Genomic DNA, 21,351 nt, shown 5'->3' on the forward strand with positions numbered 1-21,351 from the left:
AATCCATCAATCAACATTGTTAACGTTGATTATCCGATCACCGTTTCTTGATGTGCAGAAGTAGGACACCAAATTCCCTAGATTACAAAATAACGAACTTCCAAATTTACTTTAGTATGTCCCGAGTTTGTGACAGGTGCTCTATTCCAGTACTTGCTGGAATGAAACTTTGAAAGTAAACCAAAATAAAACTATTCCTCAGATCAGGGATTTTGCAAAAGTATTAAAAAGACACTTTTTTAAAAATTCAAGCTGGTTTCCAATCTCCTCTTCCTCCTTAGACGAGTTCATAGCCCCTCTCGTCACCGAATGCAACTCGGTTCTTGAGAACACGAGCTTGGAGTTTACCCGGGCGTGGGGGCTGATAGGTTATTCGGTGCCAGTATTTCAATGGTCCTGCGGTTGCCCCACACAGTGTGACTTTCTGCCGTGATCGCGGAGAAAGTGCGCTGGAACTGTAGGCACTACCATCAGGAGGAGAACAGGGCGTTTCTCCTTCGAACGGTGCTTAAACTGTTGTGGAAACAACCTCTTGCCAGGAGCAGGCAAAACAAAGAGGAAAAGGGGAAGCAGCAAACTTTGTTATTTTTTCCCAAAACAGAGGCCATTCATTCCCCCCTCCCCCATTAAAAGGGCAACACAGGCTACCTCCCTTTCCTCCTGTAAAACCAAGCCCTTTTTTTTGTGGGGCTTCTCAAAATGCGAAAACAAGGTCCTCCAAATGCAAGGCCAGTGGAAGTGTAGCAGTGCCACGGGTGTCCGAGGCGAGCAAGTGCTGCGCTGGCCAAGGCCAGTGGAAGTGTAGCAGTGCCACGGGTGTCCGAGGCGAGCAAGTGTTGCGCTGGCCGCCTGCGGTTTCTGTTGTCCTCCTCACGGCCTGCCAAGCTAAAGGGGACGGCACGGAGTCGGTCGCCCTTCCCCTGCACACACCCTTCCCCAGCCCGCAGCCGCTCTGCCCCACGAGCCTCTGCTAACCTAGTGCAGTATCACTGACCTGCTCCGATGCCGACTCGGGTGTGGAGGCAGAAGGGAGGAGAAAGAGAGAGAGAAAGGGGGAGGGGACCTCAGCTTTCGCCACCTCCCGGACCCCCCACCCCCACGAGTTCGGCACCGCAGCATCCAGTCGCAATCACCCATCCTTCTCTTTCTCAACTGTTGTCAGACGAAGCCACGGTGGGATGTCCCAGGACTGGGGAGAGCTCCTATTGTGTGTTCACAGGCATCTGCAGTCCCCATCGCTGGGCCTCACTGCTGCTTTCGAATCGGTAAAGCAGGGTACAAAGGATGAGCTCATCCTGTTGCTCGCATCGTCGTTCCCAACTAGGAACAATGCCGTCTGTGTGAGTGGCTCCTCCCAACACTGAAGGGCTCTCTCACTCATGGGCTGGCTCACAGTCACCCCACCCTGGCACACACCTCGACTCCTTGGAGAAAGTTTGAGGACGAAACAGTGCTGCCCTTGTCAAACCTGCTCCGGAGGCACTCCTTCCTACCGCAAACTATTTGGAAAGAATTAAAAACTGCAGATGCTGAAAATGTGAAACAAAAACCGAAAAGAAATACTGGGTCAGGCAGGAATAGGATCTTCTGCGGGGGCGGATACACACGGAATCGTTTTGGGCAAGGGAGGTAATGAAATGCAGAGATGGGCTCAACTGTTGTCCAATTGAGTGGACTTTTGAGGGTGATTGGCGGCAACTGAGTTTTCAATCAAATCCCTGCAGAGGACACAGGATCCCGACTGCTGGGCAAAAGTGGAGATGGGTAGGCTTGGGTATCAATGGGGACAGTCAAAGCACCCGACTAGGTTTAAATTCTCGGTTATCTGAGTTTTCGGTGTAGACAAAATTGGAGTGGGTTTTTTATGAATATTATGAAAGAGAAGAGAAAAATAAAATGAATGTTTGGAGAGGAAATTCTACAGATAATTGTTAATTTATATTTAGGAATGATCAAAAAATTAGATGAATGAAGATCGAGGGAGAGAGGAAAAGGTAAACCCTTTGGAGGGTTTGAAAACCGACAAATGACTGCTGGAGAAACTCAGCAGGTCAGACAGCATCCGTACGTAAAAAAAGCATAAAGGTGAGCATGGTGCGGTGCCGCGGGATTGGCGGGTCGCAAATGTGGTTCTGCTGTTTAAAAAGGGCACAAGGTGTAGGCCAAGCAACTGTAGGCCAGTAAGTTTGACATCGGTGGTGGGGAAACTAATGGAAGGAATTCTTAAGGATAATATGTGTAAATATCTGGATAGGCAGGGATTGATCAGGAACACCCAACATAGGTTTGTAAGGGGAAAGTAGTGTTTGACGAATCTTGTTGAATTTTTTGAAGAGGTGACCAGAAAGATTGATGAAGTTAAAGCAGTTGTTGTGATTCATTTGGATTTTAAGGCTTTTGATAAGGTTCCGCATGGAAGGTTAGTGAAGAAGGTTCTAGGGATCAATATAGAGATAATCCGATGGGTTCAAAGGTGGCTGGAAGATGGGTGCCAGAGAGTCATAGTGGACAACTGTCTGTCAGGATGGAGGACGGTAACGAGCGGTGTGCCTCAGGGATCGGTGTTGGGTCCTTTGTTGTTTGTCATTTATATTAATGATTTGGATGATGGGGTGGTAAATTGGGTAAGTAAATATGCAGACAATACAAAAATAAAGGGAGTTGTGGATAGTGAGGAGGGTTTTCATGGACTACAGAAGGATTTGGACTGTTTGGAAAGGTGGGCTGAAAGGTGGCAGATGGAGTTTAATGTTGATAAGTGTGAGGTGCTTCATTTTGGGAAGAATAACCAAAATAGGACGTATGCAGTGAAGGAGAGGGCACTGAGGAATGCTGAGGAACAGAGGGATCTTGGAATAACAGTTCAGTGTTCCTTAAAGGTGGATTCCCATGTAGATAGGGTGGTGAAGAAGGCTTTTGGTGTGCTGGCCTTTATAAATCAAAGCATAGAATATAGGAGCTGGGAGGTGATGTTGAGACTGTTTAAAGAATTGGTGAGGCCAAGTTTGGAGTATTTTGTGCAGTTCCGGTCTCCAAATTATAGGAAGGATATAAATAAGGTAGAGAGGGTGTAGTATCTTGAATACAGATACAGAAAAAGATTGAGTAGACTGGAACTTTATTCATTGGAGCGTAGAAGGCTGAGAGGGGATTTGATAGAAGTATTTAAAATTATGAAATGAATAGATAGAGTAGATGTGGATAGGCTTTTCCCCTGAGGGTAGGGGAGATTGGAACAAGGGGTCATAAGTTAACGGTTAGGGGACAAAACTTTAGGAGTAATATAAGAGGATGCTTCTTCACTCAGAGAGTGGTGGCTGCGTGGAATGATCTACTGGAAGAAGTAGTTGCGGCAGGGTCAATTCTGTCATTTAAGAGGAGGTTAGATGAGAACATGGATGTGAGGGGATTGCAAGGTTATGGGCATGGGAGTGGAAGGTGGAACTAGTGGAGTTTCACATAAATTGGTGCAGACTAGAAGGGCCGATATGGCCTGTTTCCATACTGTAAATTTTTATATGGTTATAATGCTATTACTGTGCCAGCACCCAGGTTCGAATCCAGCACTGTCTATACCTTCTACCCATGACTAGGTGGTTTTCCATTGGGTGCTCCGGTTTCTTCCCACATTCCAAAGATGTACAGGGTTAGTAGGTTAATTGGTCACATGGGTATATATGGGCATGGCAGCCTCATGTGCTGGAAGTAAAATACACAAAATTCTGGAGAAGCTTGGCAGTTCAATTAGTGTCCTTTATGTAAGAAAGGAAATAATACAATACTGATGTTTCAGCAAGGCATGAAATAATGTCAGCAGGCATCCAAACAAAAGGGTGGGGAGGGGGGATTGGAGGGTGGCAAAGGCAAGAGATGATAGGTGGAGAAGGGAGGGAAGGGACAGCAGCAATCAGGGGGAGGAGGGGGAACAGAAGGGGAAGGGTCCTTTGCTACATAAAGGACACTATTTGATCAGCTGAGTTTCTCCAGCATTTTCTATTTTTACTTTAACCACAGTGTCAAGAGATTTACGCGATTCACTTTATGTGCTGGAAGATCCCCTTACCGTGCTGTATCTTAGACCAATCAAGACTGGAGAGAAGTGGGTGACATTGTGTAGATAATGGAAGAAGCTGGGGGAAGGCCCAAATGTGATAGGATATAGGAAAGGGGATGTGAGAGTTGGAGAGACAAGTGGAGGGAGAGACCACTAGGAAAGATGGGGGAGAAGTAAAGGTAGATGGGAGAAAACTTTTGTACAGAAGGAGATAAAGAAGAGATGGAAACAGGAGAGGCAATTACCTGAAATTAGAAAAATTGATGTTCATGCTCTCAAGTTCAAATCTTTCTTGGAGGAATATGATATATTATTCCTCAAGTTGACATTTGTCCTCACCCTGACAAATGATGAGGCCAAAGACAGATATATCTGTATAAAAATGGTTGGGGGATTTAAAACAGTTGGCTATAGGAAACTCAAGTTTAGATGACAGAGTGGATGCATTTGGCTAAGTGGTCACCCAATCTGCATTTGGACCCATTGATGTAGAGGAGGCCACACCAACTATACAGAATGCAGTAGGTCAGGTTGGATAATGTGCAGGTAATGCTCTGCCTCACCTGGAAGATTTGTTTGTGGCCTTCTATGCAGTGCTGTTGCTAGGGTTGGTGTCACCCAGTGGGGTAACTCATGGTGTCACCCGCACCCCCTCCCGAAGGACCTCCTCCCATAACAGACCATACAGAATCCTTAGTAATGTTTTTTGTACTTCTTTGGCTTGGCTTCGCAGACGAAGATTTATGGAGGGGTAAATGTCCACGTCAGCTGCAGGCTCGTTTGTGGCTGACAAGTCCGATGCGGGACAGGCAGACACGGTTGCAGCGGTTGCAAGGGAAAATTGGTTGGTTGGGGTTGGATGTTGGGTTTTTCCTCCTTTGTCTTTTGTCAGTGAGGTGGGCTCTGCGGTCTTCTTCAAAGGAGGTTGCTGCCCGCCGAACTATGAGGCGCCAAGATGCACGGTTTGAGGCGATATCAGCCTGCTGGCGGTGGTCAATGTGGCAGGCACCAAGAGATTTCTTTAGGCAGTCCTTGTACCTCTTCTTTGGTGCACCTCTTCACGGTGGCCAGTGGAGAGCTCGCCATATAACATGATCTTGGGAAGGCGATGGTCCTCCATTCTGGAGACGTGACCTACCCAGCGCAGTTGGATCTTCAGCAGCATGGATTCAATGCTGTCGGCCTCTGCCATCTCGAGTACTTCGATGTTAGGGATGAAGTCGCACCAATTAATGTTGAGGATGGAGCGAAGACAACGCTGGTGGAAGCGTTCTAGGAGCCGTAGGTGATGCCGGTAGAGGACCCATGATTCGGAGCCGAACAGTAGTGTAGGTATGACAACGGCTCTGTATACTCTAATCTTTGTGAGGTTTTTCAGTTGGTTGTTTTTCCAGACTCTTTTGTGTAGTCTTCCAAAGGTTCTATTTGCCTCGGCGAGTCTGTTGTCTTTCTCGTTGTCGATCCTTGCATCCGATGAAATGGTGCAGCCGAGATAGGTAAACTGGTTGACCGTTTTGAGTTTTGTGTGCCCGATGGAGATGTGAGGGGGCTGGTAGTCATGGTGGGGAGTTGGCTGATGGAGGACCTCAGTTTTCTTCAGGCTGACTTTCAGGCCAAACATTTGGGCAGTTTCCACAAAACAGGACGTCAAGCGCTGAAGAGCTGGCTCTGAATGGGCAACTAAAGCGGCATCGTCTGCAAAGAGTAGTTCACGGACAAGTTGCTCTTGTGTCTTGGTGTGAGCTTGCAGGCGCCTCAGATTGAAGAGACTGCCATCCGTGCAGTACCGGATGTAAACAGCGTCTTCATTGTTGAGGTCTTTCATGGCTTGGTTCAGCATCATGCTGAAGAAGATTGAAAAGAGGGTTGGTGTGAGAACGCAGCCTTGCTTCACGCTATTGTTAATGGAGAAGGGTTCAGAGAGCTCATTGCTGTATCTGACCCGACCTTGTTGGTTTTCGTGCAGTTGGATAACCATGTTGAGGAACTTTGGGGGGCATCCGAGGCGCTCTAGTATTTGCCAAAGCCCTTTCCTGCTCACGGTGTCGAAGGCTTTGGTGAGGTCAACAAAGGTGATGTAGAGTCCTTTGTTTTGTTCTCTGCACTTTTCTTGGAGCTGTCTGAGGGCAAAGACCATGTCAGTAGTTCCTCTGTTTGCGCGAAAGCCGCACTAAAATCATAATTCCCTTATATCACTGAATGTCATGGCAATAGTAGTGAGATTAACAACTCGCAAAATTAAAATTACACCTTTAAATATCATACGCACAGCCTCAATGTATTTTCATTTACAAAGGTTCTTTTAATTACTACTTCATTGTCAATAAAAATTATTGATATAGGTTCATAAACTAATTACCACAATATTGTAGCTAAAACACCAGAAAATTTGACAAAAGTAGCGACTATAAAAACACGAGCCCCAACGAAAACAACACTGTATGCCTGTAGCGCGTGCAGTCGAAACCACGTGACTGGAAGATCATTGTAATTGGGTAATAATGACAGCTCTGACCAGAGCACATTAGAAGGCTCAAAAAGTAAATTAGCATTGAGTTTTAGCCTTGTAGGTATATTGATACGTGTAAACTGGGCTTACAAAAAATGTTTTTGTTGTTATAACTAACTACAGCGATATTTTGATAAAAAATAATATATTTCTGCTGAAACACTGCACAAAAATTTTATAGGCAACCCCTCTGATGGGGTCACCCAATGTGGTCTGCATCCCTCGCACCCCCTACTGACACCAGGGCTTGATGGAAGTGAGGGAGGAGATGTAGGAATAAGTTTTCCAATTCTTTGCCCACCTTTTCAACTGTTTCTGTTGTTGAATAGTGGAACTACTGGTTTATGGTAAAACCCATCTGGCCATAAATGTCCGTCAGGGAGATCTACCATCCTTATCTGACCTGTCCCTTCGTAACCCCTGATCATCAATGTGGTTGACTCTACACTGCCTTATTAATTCAGGAATAATTTTAGATTGCTAATTAATGTTCATATTGTACGCAACACCCAAATCCCTTGAGCAAAGTAAATATTTCAAATTTCAAGAAGCAAAAAACAACCTGGTGCATAAATGCATGAGGCCAACCTGGGCCACAAAATAACTCGAAATGGGACAAGAAGATTTAACTGTTGTTATGTACTAGACCAGCAACAATGGATATTCATCAAGACAATGGTATCTTCAAAACAATAATTTTTTAAATAACTATTAATAACATAGCACTTCTTACTTAACTCTAAATGTAACTCTAACTTAACCCCACTATGCGCAAGTGTGTGTGTGTTTGTGTTTGTGTGTGAGTGTGTGTAGGCAAAACCAAAACCAGTACAGTTCAGGTAGAATTCTGAACAGATGATTTTAAAGTTCAGTCATTTTTATTTTGCTATTTTTATTCTTTAAATTGTTGCTCAACAGCATTATGGGGTAGATGTGAGGAATAAGTTATCAAAACGCACAAATTTCTTGTAGTTTTCACAGAATTTTTTCTTTATACGAATGATTTCTTTCTCTTGCCTGGAGGCTTCAGTACTTGTATTTCTTAAACAATGATTTCACTGATTGTGTGTTCTCATTTGACCAGGAGTAACCTTTCTGGTTACTGTATTTCAATCCTGTGTGATTTATAGGATGGTCAAGCATCTTCTTCAATCCTGTGTTACCTACATGATGGTAAGGAACTTTCTGGCTTCAGTTTGAAATTAGTTCCTTAATATTCAAAAATGATTTCTGTCTTGAAGTGTCTTTACCACATGACATGACACAGTCCTGTCTTTTGAAGTTTCTTCAAAATTACTTTACATCTATATGCCAAAAGAATAACTTTATCTCTTCCAAAGGTTTTACAAGCCAATGACTTCGATCTGCCTGCTGACCAACCAGAAAATAAATAAATATACATACACACCCACATGCAGCTGCCATCTGAGTTTCCATTCTAACAACATACGTAAACAAGCAAAGAGCTTTTTGATTAATTAGATGTCCTCCTTGAGCAACCCTATTGTCCTAGATATTCCAATGAACAAGCACTACCAGTTTTATTGGGGTTGCTTACCAGTTTTTGCGACTCCGAAAATGGCTTCTCTCTCTGAATGTAATCGTGTGTGTGTGTCTGTGTATGACCCTGCATCCAAACTCATAAAATAACTTTAGTAAAAATATATATTTTATAGATAAAGATTAATATTACCACAATTCCGTCACCCTGTCAAGCACATTTCTATTCTAATGTTCTTCTGCCACACTGTGATGATTTAAGAACCCTCCAAAGATGGTGGAAGTGCCAGAGCTGCTGCAGTGTACCGCAGGGTCCAGCTGCCCAGTTGTCTGCCATTGGCTCTGCACAGGCTTCGAATGGCCCATTGAGGGAGCCAATAGTGGTTTTTATTTGAGATCCTGCAACCCCAGGGTTTTTGCCCAAGATGGGAATGCCTATTAATCGGCAGCAGCCATGAGGGGCTGCAGACTCCGGGAAAGCGGAGCACTGGAGCAGGGCACCAGAAAACGGGAAGACCAACCCCTGTCTGAGAAGGCGAATCAGATGAGATGACCCACGGGACCGTGACCATGGCAGAGGACCAGTGAGTGGGCTCTACAGCGGGCTGCTGGAGACTCGAAGCAAGGAACCCACGTCAGCTGCAGGCTGCTGGAGACTGATGTTGGGAGACCTGAGCTGGGGTGTGGACTGGTGGAGATGGGCTCAAACTGGCTGGAGGGGTACCAGGTATTGGAAATGGCATGCGAGGAGGTGCCAAAGGCATCTAAGGGTCCCTTTTGGAGTTTTAGATCTGGAGCTCGGATTGTCGATGGTTTGGACTGGCCTCTATGTGTTGCAGAAGCGCTGGAGGCGAATCTACAGACACTTGGTGACTCGGAAGTGGGGGTGGGGGGGGGGGAAGGAGGAACACTCTCTTTTGCTTCTCTTTCTCTAATTGTAAGGAATGTAAGAGGCACCTAGGCAATTCCGGCCAGTGGTGTCTGCCTTGCAGCAGGCAAAAGAGAATTTCATGTGATAAGACACTGTTTTATTACTATGACAATCTTAAATGTTAAACAGTGATTTGTATTGAGTATTACATAATTAAATGTATCGTTACTAAGTGCAAGAAAGCAATGCAATGACAGAAACTGAAATATTTCTCATCAGCTTCCTTTGCCTTTCTCACCATGCAATCTCCAATGAGTGATCTGTAAATGGTTCTACGTAAGAGAAATGCCACAGAGTTAAATGACCTATAATGCATTTCTTTGCCAAGATTTAAAAAAATAAGTTGGGTTGTTGTTTTCCTCCAATTTCTTTGGATTTCAACAGTGAATATTTATGGGATAATTAACAAACTATGCACTATGATTTTGTTTTATTGGTCACAGATAATGAGCTACTGCAAATTGCTGAGCCATGTATGCTGAAGCGATGTGTTTCTGATGGCTTGCTATGCATCTCAATTACAATGTACTGTACTTCCTGCTCCGAAGATTAACTGGACATTTCAGTTAGCTATTACGTTAAAATGAAAATTAGGAATCTCTTCCAGTACATTGTTGACTTCACTGTTTTATGCAATCTGTTCACTGGCAGATAGTTGATATCTGGACAGAAAATCAAGCAAATTAACATGTTCTCCATTCATCTCACTGGGTGGGGAGCCAACAGAAAGAGTAAGGGCTCTGCAAAAATAAGATAGCCTCTTGAAGCTGGTCAGGTAATGAGGTATCAGAATATTTTGGAACCATTGGCCACAATTCTATTAGCTTTGAAATAGTTATGCAAAAGGATAATGCAACAGGATGGCGTTAATATCACCTGCTCTGGATTTCTTCCCCTGTCGTCTCTCCTTTCCATTTCCTTTCGCACAGACATGATAAATTCTCACCTAGTCACTTATCATATTCAGTTAACACCTCCCCCATTGTTCGAATTCTGAGACTGTCTGATACATCCTGCTTCTGCCTTTTCTGATTTTTCCTTGAAGAAGGCCTCAGGCCCGAAACTTCAGCAATACATCTTTGTCTCCTTACGATACTGAAAAGACTGGCTCAGTTCCTCCAGTGTTTTGGTGTGTTTACTACGATCGCAGCATTTGCAGCCGATGGTGTTTCACTCTCACTTTTTCGAAGGATATTATGACATTGGGAAGGTTTTACAGAAATGTTTCACTAAGTTGTTTGCAGGATTAGGGAAATTGGGTTATTGTGAGAGACTGGAAAAACTAGGACTGTTTTCATCGGAGCATAGGAAGTTAAGAGGAGATCTTATTGATGTCAATAAAATCACCAGGGATAGGGTGAATAGAGACAGTCTGTTTCATGCTGTGGGGAATTGAAGAAAAGGGGGCATAACTGTAAGATGAAGGGATTGGATTTAGAAGGCAGGGGAGGGGAAAGTTCTTCTCTCAGAGGGTGATGGGCATATGGAACAAACGGCCAGACAATGTGGTGGAGGCAGATACATTGGCTTCCTTTAAGAAGCATTGGATAACTACATAGAGGAGAGGGGATTTGAGGGTATGGGCCTAATGTGAATGTGGAATTAAAGCAGGAGGACACATTCTTCTTATGGACAAGCTGGACCTGTGGGATTGTTTTCACGCTGTATGACTCCATGACTCTAAGTAAATGAAAGTGGGGAAATATCACCAACAGAGATTGCCCAGAAGTTGCTGCAAGTGTGAAAACAAACAATCCTCTTAAATTTAAGGCAGAAAATGCTGTATATCCCCAGCAGGTCTGGCAACACCTATGGAGAGAAGAACAGAGCAAGTGTTTTTGGATTCTGCTCATCCATGAACCTGGGAGTTCTAGGTCATTCAGCAGGTTTCAGGATCTGTTGGACATAGCAGAAAGCAATAGATTTCACATTCTACAGCCCTTTCAATTCTTAGGAAGGTATATTAGAATGCTTTCCCTCTTACATCCCTCTATTGAAGAGCACTTTGCATTAGAAGCACAATACCTTAGATACAAAGTTGAGGTCATCTAAAACCATGGTGCAGTTGTGACATGTCATTCAGTCATGAAGCCATGAACAAAAACACACGGTCCTCCCACTTCACACCAAACCTTAAATCTTACACTGATCTCATTTATTTCCCCCTCATTCCCATCAAAGTTCCTAAAATTCTTCCACTCAAAAATAATGTGTAGAGATCAATTAATCTTCCAACCTGTGCATCTTTGGGCTGTGGGGAGAGAGCAGAGCACCCAGGACATTGCCATGAGGTGATGGGAAAGTCCAGCATGACCTGAGGGTCCAGAGGAAGTTCACAAGAATGATTGCTAAAATGAAAGGCTTATCATATGAGGAGTATTTGATGGCTCTGGGACTGTACTCACTGGAGTTTAGATGGATGAAGGAGGATCTCATTGAAACATTTTAAATACTGAAAGGACTGGGTAGAGTAGACATGGAGATGATGCTTTGTATGGTGAGGAAGTCTGGACCAGAGGTCATTGCTTTAGAATACGTAAAAAACATTTCTTTACCATAGAAATAAGGAGGAATTTCTTTACCCAGAGGATGGTGAATCAGTGGAGTTCGTTCCCACAGATGGCTGTGAAGGCCAAGTCTTTGGGTATATTTCAGATAGAAGTAGATAAACACTTTGTTATGAAGGGAAGGCAGGGTTACAGAGACAAGGGAGGAGAATGGGGTTGAAAAGGACAGTAAATCAGCCATGATGGATGGTAGGGATGACTCGATGAGTTAAATGACTTAATCCCACACTATGTCTTATGGTCAACATTGAGGGAAAGGGTGAATGGGCAGGTATGATATCCCTCAGGACTACATTTTGGTGGACTACAGACTGCTCAAATACCTTCCAATGTCCGTAGACTGTGCCGCAGTAACAGAATGTTTTCTCCAGTGTTTATGCTGAGATACTCATTGATCAGATACTAACCTAGGTCCCTTAGTTGAACAGGCTCACGTTTTCCAAAGTTGTCATTAGTGCTACTACTAATGTCCCTTTTGGGTAACACAGTTAGCGTAGCAGTTAGCACAACATTATTACAGTGCCAACGACCTGGGTTGAATCTGGCACTGTCTGTAAGGAGTTCATACATTCTTCCCATGTTCCCGGGGGTTTCCTCCCACATTCCAAAGACATACAGGGTTTGTAGGTCTATTAGACACATAGGTGTAATTGTGCGGTACAGGCTCGTGGGCACTCTTGCTCCTTTTTTTGTAGATATCTATGTCACATTAATTATTAATTTCTTCAACACCTGATCTTTCCACACAGATGTAGGCTTGTGTCCCAAATTATTGCCCAGTATTTCATTAGTGTGGTTACCATGGAAGAAAAATGATTTCAGACATTGGGACTTGCCAGCAGTGCTGCCCCCTGTGGTTGCCCTGCTGAAGGTTTCCACTCCCTCAATTTGCAGCTTGATGTGAACCGTGAGAAGGCCTTTCTCATAACGAATGACTTGTTTCCGTGAAACACACATCACTCACTTGAGGTCCATGGCACTGTCGGAGACTTTCAGCACCTTGTGCTGTCCTGAGGGATGGGTCTTGCGGAACAAGGACCACCTGCTGCGTCACTGTCCTCAGACCAGCAAGTTCTGCAATTACAGTTAATGAACCCCAGGTGTAATGAATGTCACCAGTTCAGGAACTCCCTCAAGAATTTAAACTTCTTTCAGTTGACATCAGCAAGTTTCCCTTTGAGTGCAAGTAGAACAACTAAATGCTGGTTCTGCTGAGGCAGGTCCTGTGGAGATATCAGCTCCAATTTATGCTGATATGAGTGGAAGTGACTGCATTATGTAAGGATATGATAAGTATATCATGACATGCAGTTGGCAAGTCTTGTGAAGTCTGATTGAATGTACTTGTTGGAGTACATTCAAAAACATCTTGCACTGTATGAGAAGATTGCTCATCATCTAATCCAATAATAGTGTACTAAAAAAGTCAACAATAAAGGTCCTAAATGTAACCAATGAGGTAAGGAAAGAGACTGATAAAATATATGGCAGATAAAACATTTCTGTAAAAGAGATATATTATTGCCATTTGCTCTAGGTTCAAGAACAGTTTCTTTCCAACAATTAGTTTATTATTAAAGTTTACAAGCATTGTTTTCTGGTGGCCACCGGTGTAGACCTTGTTAATCTTCCTGTGATATTGGGCCTTGAGGATCTCCATCGCTGCCTGGGATGAGTTGGCATTGGGCTGATCATATGAAAATCCTGGGGCCCGACCTGCGAGAGGAGTAGTCTCAGCCGATTTGCATCTGTGGTGATAGCATCTGCGGCTGCCGCCAAGAAGTTTTCGAAGCATCATTGCCACAGCTCGAAGGTGTTCCGGATGTCCGGCGACTTGGGGTCGATGTCGTTTCTCTCGTTTTAAGTACTGTTCCATACTCCTTTGAAAATTTTAGCTATTAAAATTGATGTTCTATCAATAATTCACAAAAGGCTGAGTAGTGAAACAATCAGACTTTTAATAGCTGAAAACCGAAACACCATTAACCAACCATCCTCCTTCTTAACTGATCAGAGCAAAAGGAAAGGGGCAGCCTGCAAGGTGTTAAGGGTAGGATTGGTCTCAGGAGACATATCCAGTTGAAAGCACGGAGGGACACCTGCTTTTAATAGGCTGTTGCTTGCACTAATGCAGGCACCCAGGCCATTTCTGAATCTTCCCCTCTCCTGAGGCCAATGCTGTAAAAGGGGGGCATCAACAGAGGGCACAAGCATGAAACATTGGTTACCTTTTATTTCCTGTGAATGCTGCGTGACCTACTGAGTTTCTCCAGCACTTTTTTGTATTGCATCAACTTCTTTGCCAACTTATGAAGAGACAAGTATGCCTTCATCCAATGATTGCTGTCCACTGTCACAGGACATGGTCATTCAGGCACTTCTGATCAACATTGAACAGCCCTGATCAGGTCTTGCAGATTCACTGCATCAATTGCAGCTTTGTGCTCAAAGAAATTGCATCTAATACACCAATAGTTTAATTAGAATAATGTTTTTTTCTTTTGTCCAGGATGAAATGGAAATGGATCACAGCAGAAATCTAGGAAGGCTTGTCATCGGTAGTTTATTCAAGTTAGTAATCGGGCATTGGACAACTATGATTTGTTAGCGAGACGGATGGTGAATAGATGCCAATCATTAAAACAAGGGACCAGAGGCAAAATCACTTCACTGTTCACAGTGCACACATATTTAATCACCTTTTCTAGACGGGGAAGGCATTGTGGGACATGTATGGTGTGTAGACATTACTTGGCTAGTTGAAAGTTCTCAGGAGACACTGGCCTCTGTTAGATGTGCAGTCAAAGAAGTAGCATTCAGAAGATAACATACACTGACCTAATTGTTTATTCAACTGCACTAAACTGTTGTGCATCATGAAGACAGAAGACACAATGCCACAGACTGACTGGGAACAAGGACTTCATATGAACTTTAAGGAGAGGGGACAATATTTACCGTATATGTATAGTTATGTAATAGTCGAGTTTCTTGGACCAATTTTTCAGGTTAAATTGGCAGGGTGTTGTCGACTTTTACGTGGTTCATAGTTTTGAGGGGGTAAAATTCACACAAGAATCCAAAAGTACTGTATATACTCAGAGAATGGTCGAGTTTTGGGGACAAATATTTTGAGTCAAAGTAGGGGATGGGAGGATACTAATTTTGTCTGTGTCAAGTACTTGCATCGTTCAAGGCATTGAGAGCTCACTTGGCCAGGGCTGAGTGCTAAGTCCACTTTCAGGGCATCAGGAGCTCTGGTGTTTGGGTGGCCAGTGGGTGGGTGGCCCGGGCGAAGATCTGTGGTTGAGGCATCGGAAACTCAGATTGGTGAGCGGACGGGATGTCGGGAGCTCAAATGGGTGGGAGGTCGCTGTGTCATGGCGAGCTTGTATGGGCAGGTGGCTGAGGCCAGGATCCGTGGTCGGGGATTCAGGAGCTCGGGTGGGTGGATGGTCAGGGCCAGTAATGGGGGATTAACTTTTACATGGGATCGACTATTACATGAATACATACGGTAGATCATTTGAAAGGGAGACTAGTGATCTTCAAAAAAAATGCCTATTTTCCCTTTTTGAAGAAAGATACTTAGGAGGGCTTTATATATTTCACCTTACTCCTAACCTTTCAGCACTTGTGCCTCCTGCTGGTCTTTGGGAGAACACTGATGTCTGCCAGGGAGCCAGTTCAGGGGGGAAGTTTTAATTCTTTATTTTCCTTTCCTTGAAAGCTTTGTTAGTGTCCTATGGATTTATGTAGAGAACACCTGTGGAATCGGAGGGCCTGTGATACCACAGCGTTTGACATACATTTTCCTTTGAAACAATTTATTTGAACCGTGCCCTGTGTTTCTTCTCAAGGTTGGGGAGGCTGGTTCAAAGTGTTTGAATGTATTTTTGAATATTTTATTTTAATTTTTTCAAGACTCATATAGAATATTATGACATACATCATATAAGTAGTATTTTAAAATTACAGTGTCTCATATGTTTGCCCAAATCTCACCATCCCCAACTGCTAACATTAAAAAATAATTGTCTAAAAATAAAGGGGTGTTTGAGCAAGTCTTCATTAATTAGCCGATATCTTGATCTTCAGGAATTCAATACTATTAACCTAACTATATTATTTAAACCTTTTCGGGGAAGTTAATTCTGCCTTTAAGCCAGTATGATTAAAATAAGGTTGCCATATTTCTTTCTAAGATTATGTTCCCTTTTTCAGGGGGCCACAATGTTGTATTTCCATATTCCAGCGAGTGATAAGTCGGAGGAGTCGGACTTCCCTGTAACAGGTGAACATCTCCTGGCTACCACTAGTGCCATTCTCACAAACTGTATTTGATATTTTGAGAGTTTTGTGCCAATGACCATAAGATGCTCAATAAATACAGTTCTGGTTCCAATGGAAAATCCACTTCTATAATTTTGTCAAAATTTCTGCCAAGTCATACCAAAAGGATCTTACTTTCACACATAGCCAGGTTGAATGTATAAATGTTCCAACCTCTATACCAAACCTAAAACACAAGCCCAGAATTTCAGATTTTAAACCATGTAATTTTTGCAGTGTAAGCTATAATTGGTGCATAAAATTGTATTGTACCAATCTATACCTGACATTAATAAATGTCATATTATCAGAGCACAATTTTGTCCAATATTGTTCTTGAATCCTTTTCCCCAAGTAAAGTGTTTTAATGTTGTGGAAAAGAATACAGGGGATACCATTTATATCAGCAATGTTGGGGGGTGGGGGGCATTCAGACCATTAGGTCTAGGCTGGTTCTTACAAAGAATCAAACCATTAGTGAGTTCTTTTTAATTAATTTTCCAAAGTTTAAACTTGTTGGGAATGGTGTGAGGTCGAGGCAGGGGAGGAAGGGACTCTGGAGGAGGATGGGTATTAAACTCAGGGATCAATAATTGAGGATGGTACTGGGACAATGAAAAATAATTGTTAATCCCAATTGATATGTCAATGTCTTCTCTTTGGATTTCAACACATAAAGCCCAAAATCCTTTTAGATTCAAGATTCTAAGATTCCTTTATTGCCATGTAATAAATACACAAAATCTGTCTACTTTTATCTGCTGTGAAGACACACAAATATGTGCCCTACTAGCCTGGGATCCCCACTAATAAGAGAAGGAAAAGCAAAAGAGAGTCCCTTCAGAGATACAGAGTGTTTGTTGATTCACCACCTGCTCTCCCTTAACCTTTCCAACCACACGCCTCCTATCTGTTCCTGTGGTGAACCCAAGCTCCTGGTTCTAAACCTCCGACATGATCAGGCAGCTGTTAACATTCGAGACCCCTTTGCCCTTGGCAACCTCACGATTCATGGTCCCATTACCAGGTTCGCAAGAGCCAGTCTCCAGCAGCCCATGGCCTGATTGAGCCCTCCGGCCTCGAGTCCCTTACTGGTCCACTGCTAAGGTCTCCTTCCCTGTAGGTTCCCCCACTTCCCCCCGCCGCCCCCAACCCCGGGCTCCTCCTTCTCAATGGAGTGAGTTCTCCCACTCTAGTGCCCTGCATCAGTCCGCTGATGCTCCATATTCCTTGTGGCCCGCTGCCAAGCTTGGGCACCGCTATCTTGGACACAGACCTCCATGGTTTTGCAGATGTAAAAATAAACAGTGTGACCCCCCCCCCACACCCTTTTTACAGGTTGGATAAACCCAGTCTGGGGACATGCGTATAACAATCATGGAATAGGATCCTGCGGAGAAATTCCTGCCCTTCCATGTGCGCATCAGCACCAGTGCAGCCATTTACTCCAGCTCCAGCAGCCCCACCATTTAAAAAAAACTCCATGGTATCCAAACACATTAACGTCTCTTGTCCTCAACTGTTCAACAATAGGTTGGGATGCCCATGGAGCCAAAGGCAGCCAATCAGGATTGCTGAATTGCCTCAAAAATAATTCCATCAAGGCACAAATCACATTGCCAAGGCACAATGCTAAACCAAAGTGCAGGTATTAAGGCTCCGCTCAAGCAGAAAGGCAACAATTTATTTGAAACAATACTAAAGTAGAACTTCTTCCACTTAGGCCGTTCTGGAAGTGATGTGGCAATGAATTCAGCAGATGCAGAAAATCGAGAATAAAAATAGAAAAAGCTGGAAATACTCGGCAGGTGAGGCCACGTCTGTGAGAACGCGAATGGTGTGAAAAGGTCATTGACTTGAGATGTTAGCGCTGCTTCTTTTCCTGCTGGTGAAGCCTGACAATTTTTGTTTTGGTTTTCATGATCTTCAATCCTTTTGGCCTGACTGATGCATTTTTATTCATTAATTAAAATTAATGGAGACTGCATTTTGGTGAAGAAAGGTTGTTCTTTCCGTCTGGCACATGAATGCAAACCAACTTGATGCGCATTATCTTGTTTCTGGCCTGTAAGAATTCAATATTAAAAGTTCAATTCTCAGTGGGGTATGGTTCTCTCAGGGGGTACATCACAGAAAATTACAGGGATGGAGCTTAAGATTTCTCTGCCATCAGTTTTAATGGACAGGAAATCATGGGTTGTGTGCTAATGCTTTTAGCACAATGGGCCCCCCAGGAGTGCTGATCTATGCTTTATTTAGCAAAGCAAATTTAACTGTGTTATTTCAAGTGGACATGACTATTTGCTCATAAAGATCCATTTTTGCTTTTAAATTTATTAATGACTCATCTCTTCCTTAATCTGCACCTTTCTCCAGCCCATACCCTTCTGTATTCTTTGTACTCCTCTAAATTTGACCTTTAGCTAACCTTCAAAAGTAATTGCTCTAGCACTGGTGATAGAATCTTCAGCTGCCAAGGTTGCACCACCCAAAAGTGCTGGAGGTGCTCAGGAGGCCAGACAGCATCCAAGGAAAGCAATAGGAGGTTGAGCTCTTCATCAGGAATGCCAATGGTCGATCAGACACCCTAATAAGAAGGTGGAGAGAGGGAAAAGGGGAAGTGTGGTGGAGCGCAGGCGATCGTGGAATAGCAATGGGAGGGTGAAGAAAATAAAGAAGCTATGACATGATAGGGGAAGGGGACAGAGGGCTGAGACAGATGCACTCTGATAGGAGGAAAAAAGGGAAGGGGTGGGGAGCAAGAAGAAGGAAGGCAAAGGAAAGGAGTCAGAGGGATGAAAGAAATGGGGACAGGCTGACTGGAAGTTGGAGGTTAACATTGATGTTATCTGGTTGGAGACTGCCAAGTTAAAATATAAAGAGCTGTTCCTCCAATTTATGCTTGGCCTCAACCTGGCAGTGCACGAGGACACGGACAGACATGTTGTTGTGGGAACGGGTTGTGGAGTTGAAGTGGCAGGCCACCGGAGTAATAAGGTCTGAAATTCACTCCTGAAATATCTTCATATTCTTTTATTTTTTGATTCACTCCTTCATTCTTCCAGTTTGAGTAAGTTTTGGTCACCTCTCTTCAACGCTCCTTGCATGGTAATTTTGTTTGAGAATGTGTCTGGGAGATGCCCAGGTGCTAAGACAGCTCCAAGAAAAGTGCAGAGAACAAAACAAAGGACTCTTCATCACCTTTGTTGACCTCACCAAAGCTTTCGACACCGTGAGCAGGAAAGGGCATTGGCAAATACTAGAGCGCCTCGGATGCCCCCCAAAGTTCCTCAACATGGTTATCCAACTGCACGAAAACCAACAAGGTCGGGTCAGATACAGCAATGAGCTCTCTGAACCCTTCTCCATTAACAATAGCGTGAAGCAAGGCTGCGTTTTCGCACCAACCCTCTTTTCAATCTTCTTCAGCATGATGCTGAACCAAGCCATGAAAGACCTCAACAATGAAGACGCTGTTTACATCTGGTACCGCACGGATGGCAGTCTCTTCAATCTGAGGCGCCTGCAAGCTCACACCAAGACACAAGAGCAACTTGTCCGTGAACTGCTCTTTGCAGACGATGCCGCTTTAGTTGCCCATTCAGAGCCAGCTCTTCAGCGCTTGACGTCCTGTTTTGCGGAAACTGCCCAAATGTTTGGCCTGAAAGTCAGCCTGAAGAAAACTGAGGTCCTCCATCAGCCAGCTCCCCACCATGACTACCAGCCCCCCCACATCTCCATCGGGCACACAAAACTTAAAACGGTCAACTAGTTTACCTATCTCGGCTGCACCATTTCATCGGATGCAAGGATCGACAACGAGATAGACAACAGACTCGCCAAGGCAAATAGCGCCTTTGGAAGACTACACAAAAGAGTCTGGAAAAACAACCAACTGAAAAACCTCACAAAGATTAGCGTATACAGAGCCGTTGTCATACACACACTCCTGTTCGGCTCTGAATCATGGGTCCTCTACTGGCATCACCTACAGCTCCTAGAACGCTTCCACCAGCGCTGTCTTCGCTCCATCCTCAACATTAATTGGTGCGACTTCATCCCTAACATCGAAATACTCGAGATGGCAGAGGCCAACAGCATCGAATCCACGCTGTTGAAGATCCAACTGCGTTGGGTAGGTCACGTCTCCAGAATGGAGGATCATTGCCTTCCCAAGATCGTGTTATATGGCGAGCTCTCCACTGGCCATCGTGTCAGAGGTGCACCAAAGAAGAGGTACAAGGACTGCCTAAAGAAATCTCTTGGTGCCTGCCACATTGACCACCGCTGGTGGGCTGATATCGCCTCAAACCGTGCATCTTGGTGCCTCACAGTTCGGCGGGCAGCAACCTCCTTTGAAGGAGACCGCAGAGCCCACCTCACTGACAAAAGACAAAGGAGGAAAAACCCAACACCCAACCCCAACCAACCAATTTTCCCCTGCATCCGCTGCAACCGTGTCTGCCTGTCCCGCATCGGACTTGTCAGCCACAAACGAGCCTGCAGCTGACGTGGACATCTACCCCTCCATAAATCTTCGTCCGCGAAGCCAAGCCAAAGAAAAAAGTATCCTGTGAATGCAACTTGTCATTATTGTAACAGAGGAATATTTTCTAGTTTTGAAACCAGAATGATGACTTTTCTTGTCATGGTTAATAATCAGAAGTACAAAACAACACCTTACCTCTGACACAAAGTCAAAAGGGACAGTTAATTCAAGAAGTACCTGTCATTTCCAAGCAGTATGCATACAGATGAAAGCTTTTCTTGCACTGAATGAGGGTTAACGCTGCATATGAGCATTTTCTTGCTTTTTTTCACAAAGTGTGGTGAGATCAGGAGTTTTTTTTGTTGCATTAGTCCACCCGATTCTCATGTAGCCAGCTTGTCTTCCTTGCAGCTTCTGATTTTTCACAGCAGCCAGTTAAAGAAAATTGTTTGCTTACCAGATAATTATTGACACTTGCTCAAGGAAAGCAAACGATGAGAAGCTGAAAGGACTCAACAGGTTTGTCATTCTTTCAGGTTGGGGCCCTTTATTAAAATTCTGCTCAATGGTGACGCATTTTACCCAGGTTATTAATAAATATCAGCTCTTCATTCACACTCTATTTCGCCTCAAAGGTAAAGTCAGAGTTCTCGCTTCACCACTCAAGACTCTTAAAATATGCCTTAAAAATAATGATCAAAAAACTGTAAAAGCATCTCAATGATCAAAGTTCTACTACAGGATGCAAACACAGGATGGCAGCCAAGATGAATTGTTCATTCCTGAACTTCCTGAACTAAATTCTTTCCAATGAATAATAAAGAAAATGGAAAACATTAAACATTGGAGTAAGCGTTGCTCAATGTTCAATATTCAGTGAACGTTATTTCATAAACATAAGTATAATGATGTAACAAAATTCTTACTTGCTGCAGCTAACCTAGTATGTGAGACACACCACCTAAAATA

At 43.8% G+C, this 21,351-nt stretch overlaps 1 protein-coding gene and 1 long non-coding RNA gene across 4 annotated transcripts in view; one reads left to right on the forward strand and one right to left on the reverse strand.

The window, feature by feature from the left end:
- The window catches only part of LOC138760776 (BTB/POZ domain-containing protein 3), a 67,823-nt gene extending 66,500 nt beyond the window's left edge, over positions 1-1,323 (reverse strand). For 2 of the 3 annotated variants that reach the window (XM_069931849.1, XM_069931847.1), the window contains exon 1: positions 995-1,323. The gene's annotated coding sequence lies outside the window, so the exon portion shown is untranslated. The remainder of the gene's footprint in view (positions 1-994) is intronic. The other variant, XM_069931848.1, reaches the window with a different exon arrangement.
- Positions 1,324-1,487: 164 nt separating this feature from the next.
- LOC138759888 (uncharacterized) lies at positions 1,488-17,839 on the forward strand. The gene is made up of 5 exons (XR_011355199.1): positions 1,488-1,629; positions 1,947-2,085; positions 14,071-14,132; positions 15,786-15,855; positions 17,617-17,839. It is a non-coding gene; the product is annotated as an uncharacterized lncRNA (long non-coding RNA).
- Positions 17,840-21,351: the final 3,512 nt, after the last annotated feature.

Source organism: Narcine bancroftii, chromosome 4 (genome assembly GCF_036971445.1).
Source record: "Narcine bancroftii isolate sNarBan1 chromosome 4, sNarBan1.hap1, whole genome shotgun sequence".
Taxonomy (NCBI): Eukaryota; Metazoa; Chordata; class Chondrichthyes; order Torpediniformes; family Narcinidae; genus Narcine; species Narcine bancroftii.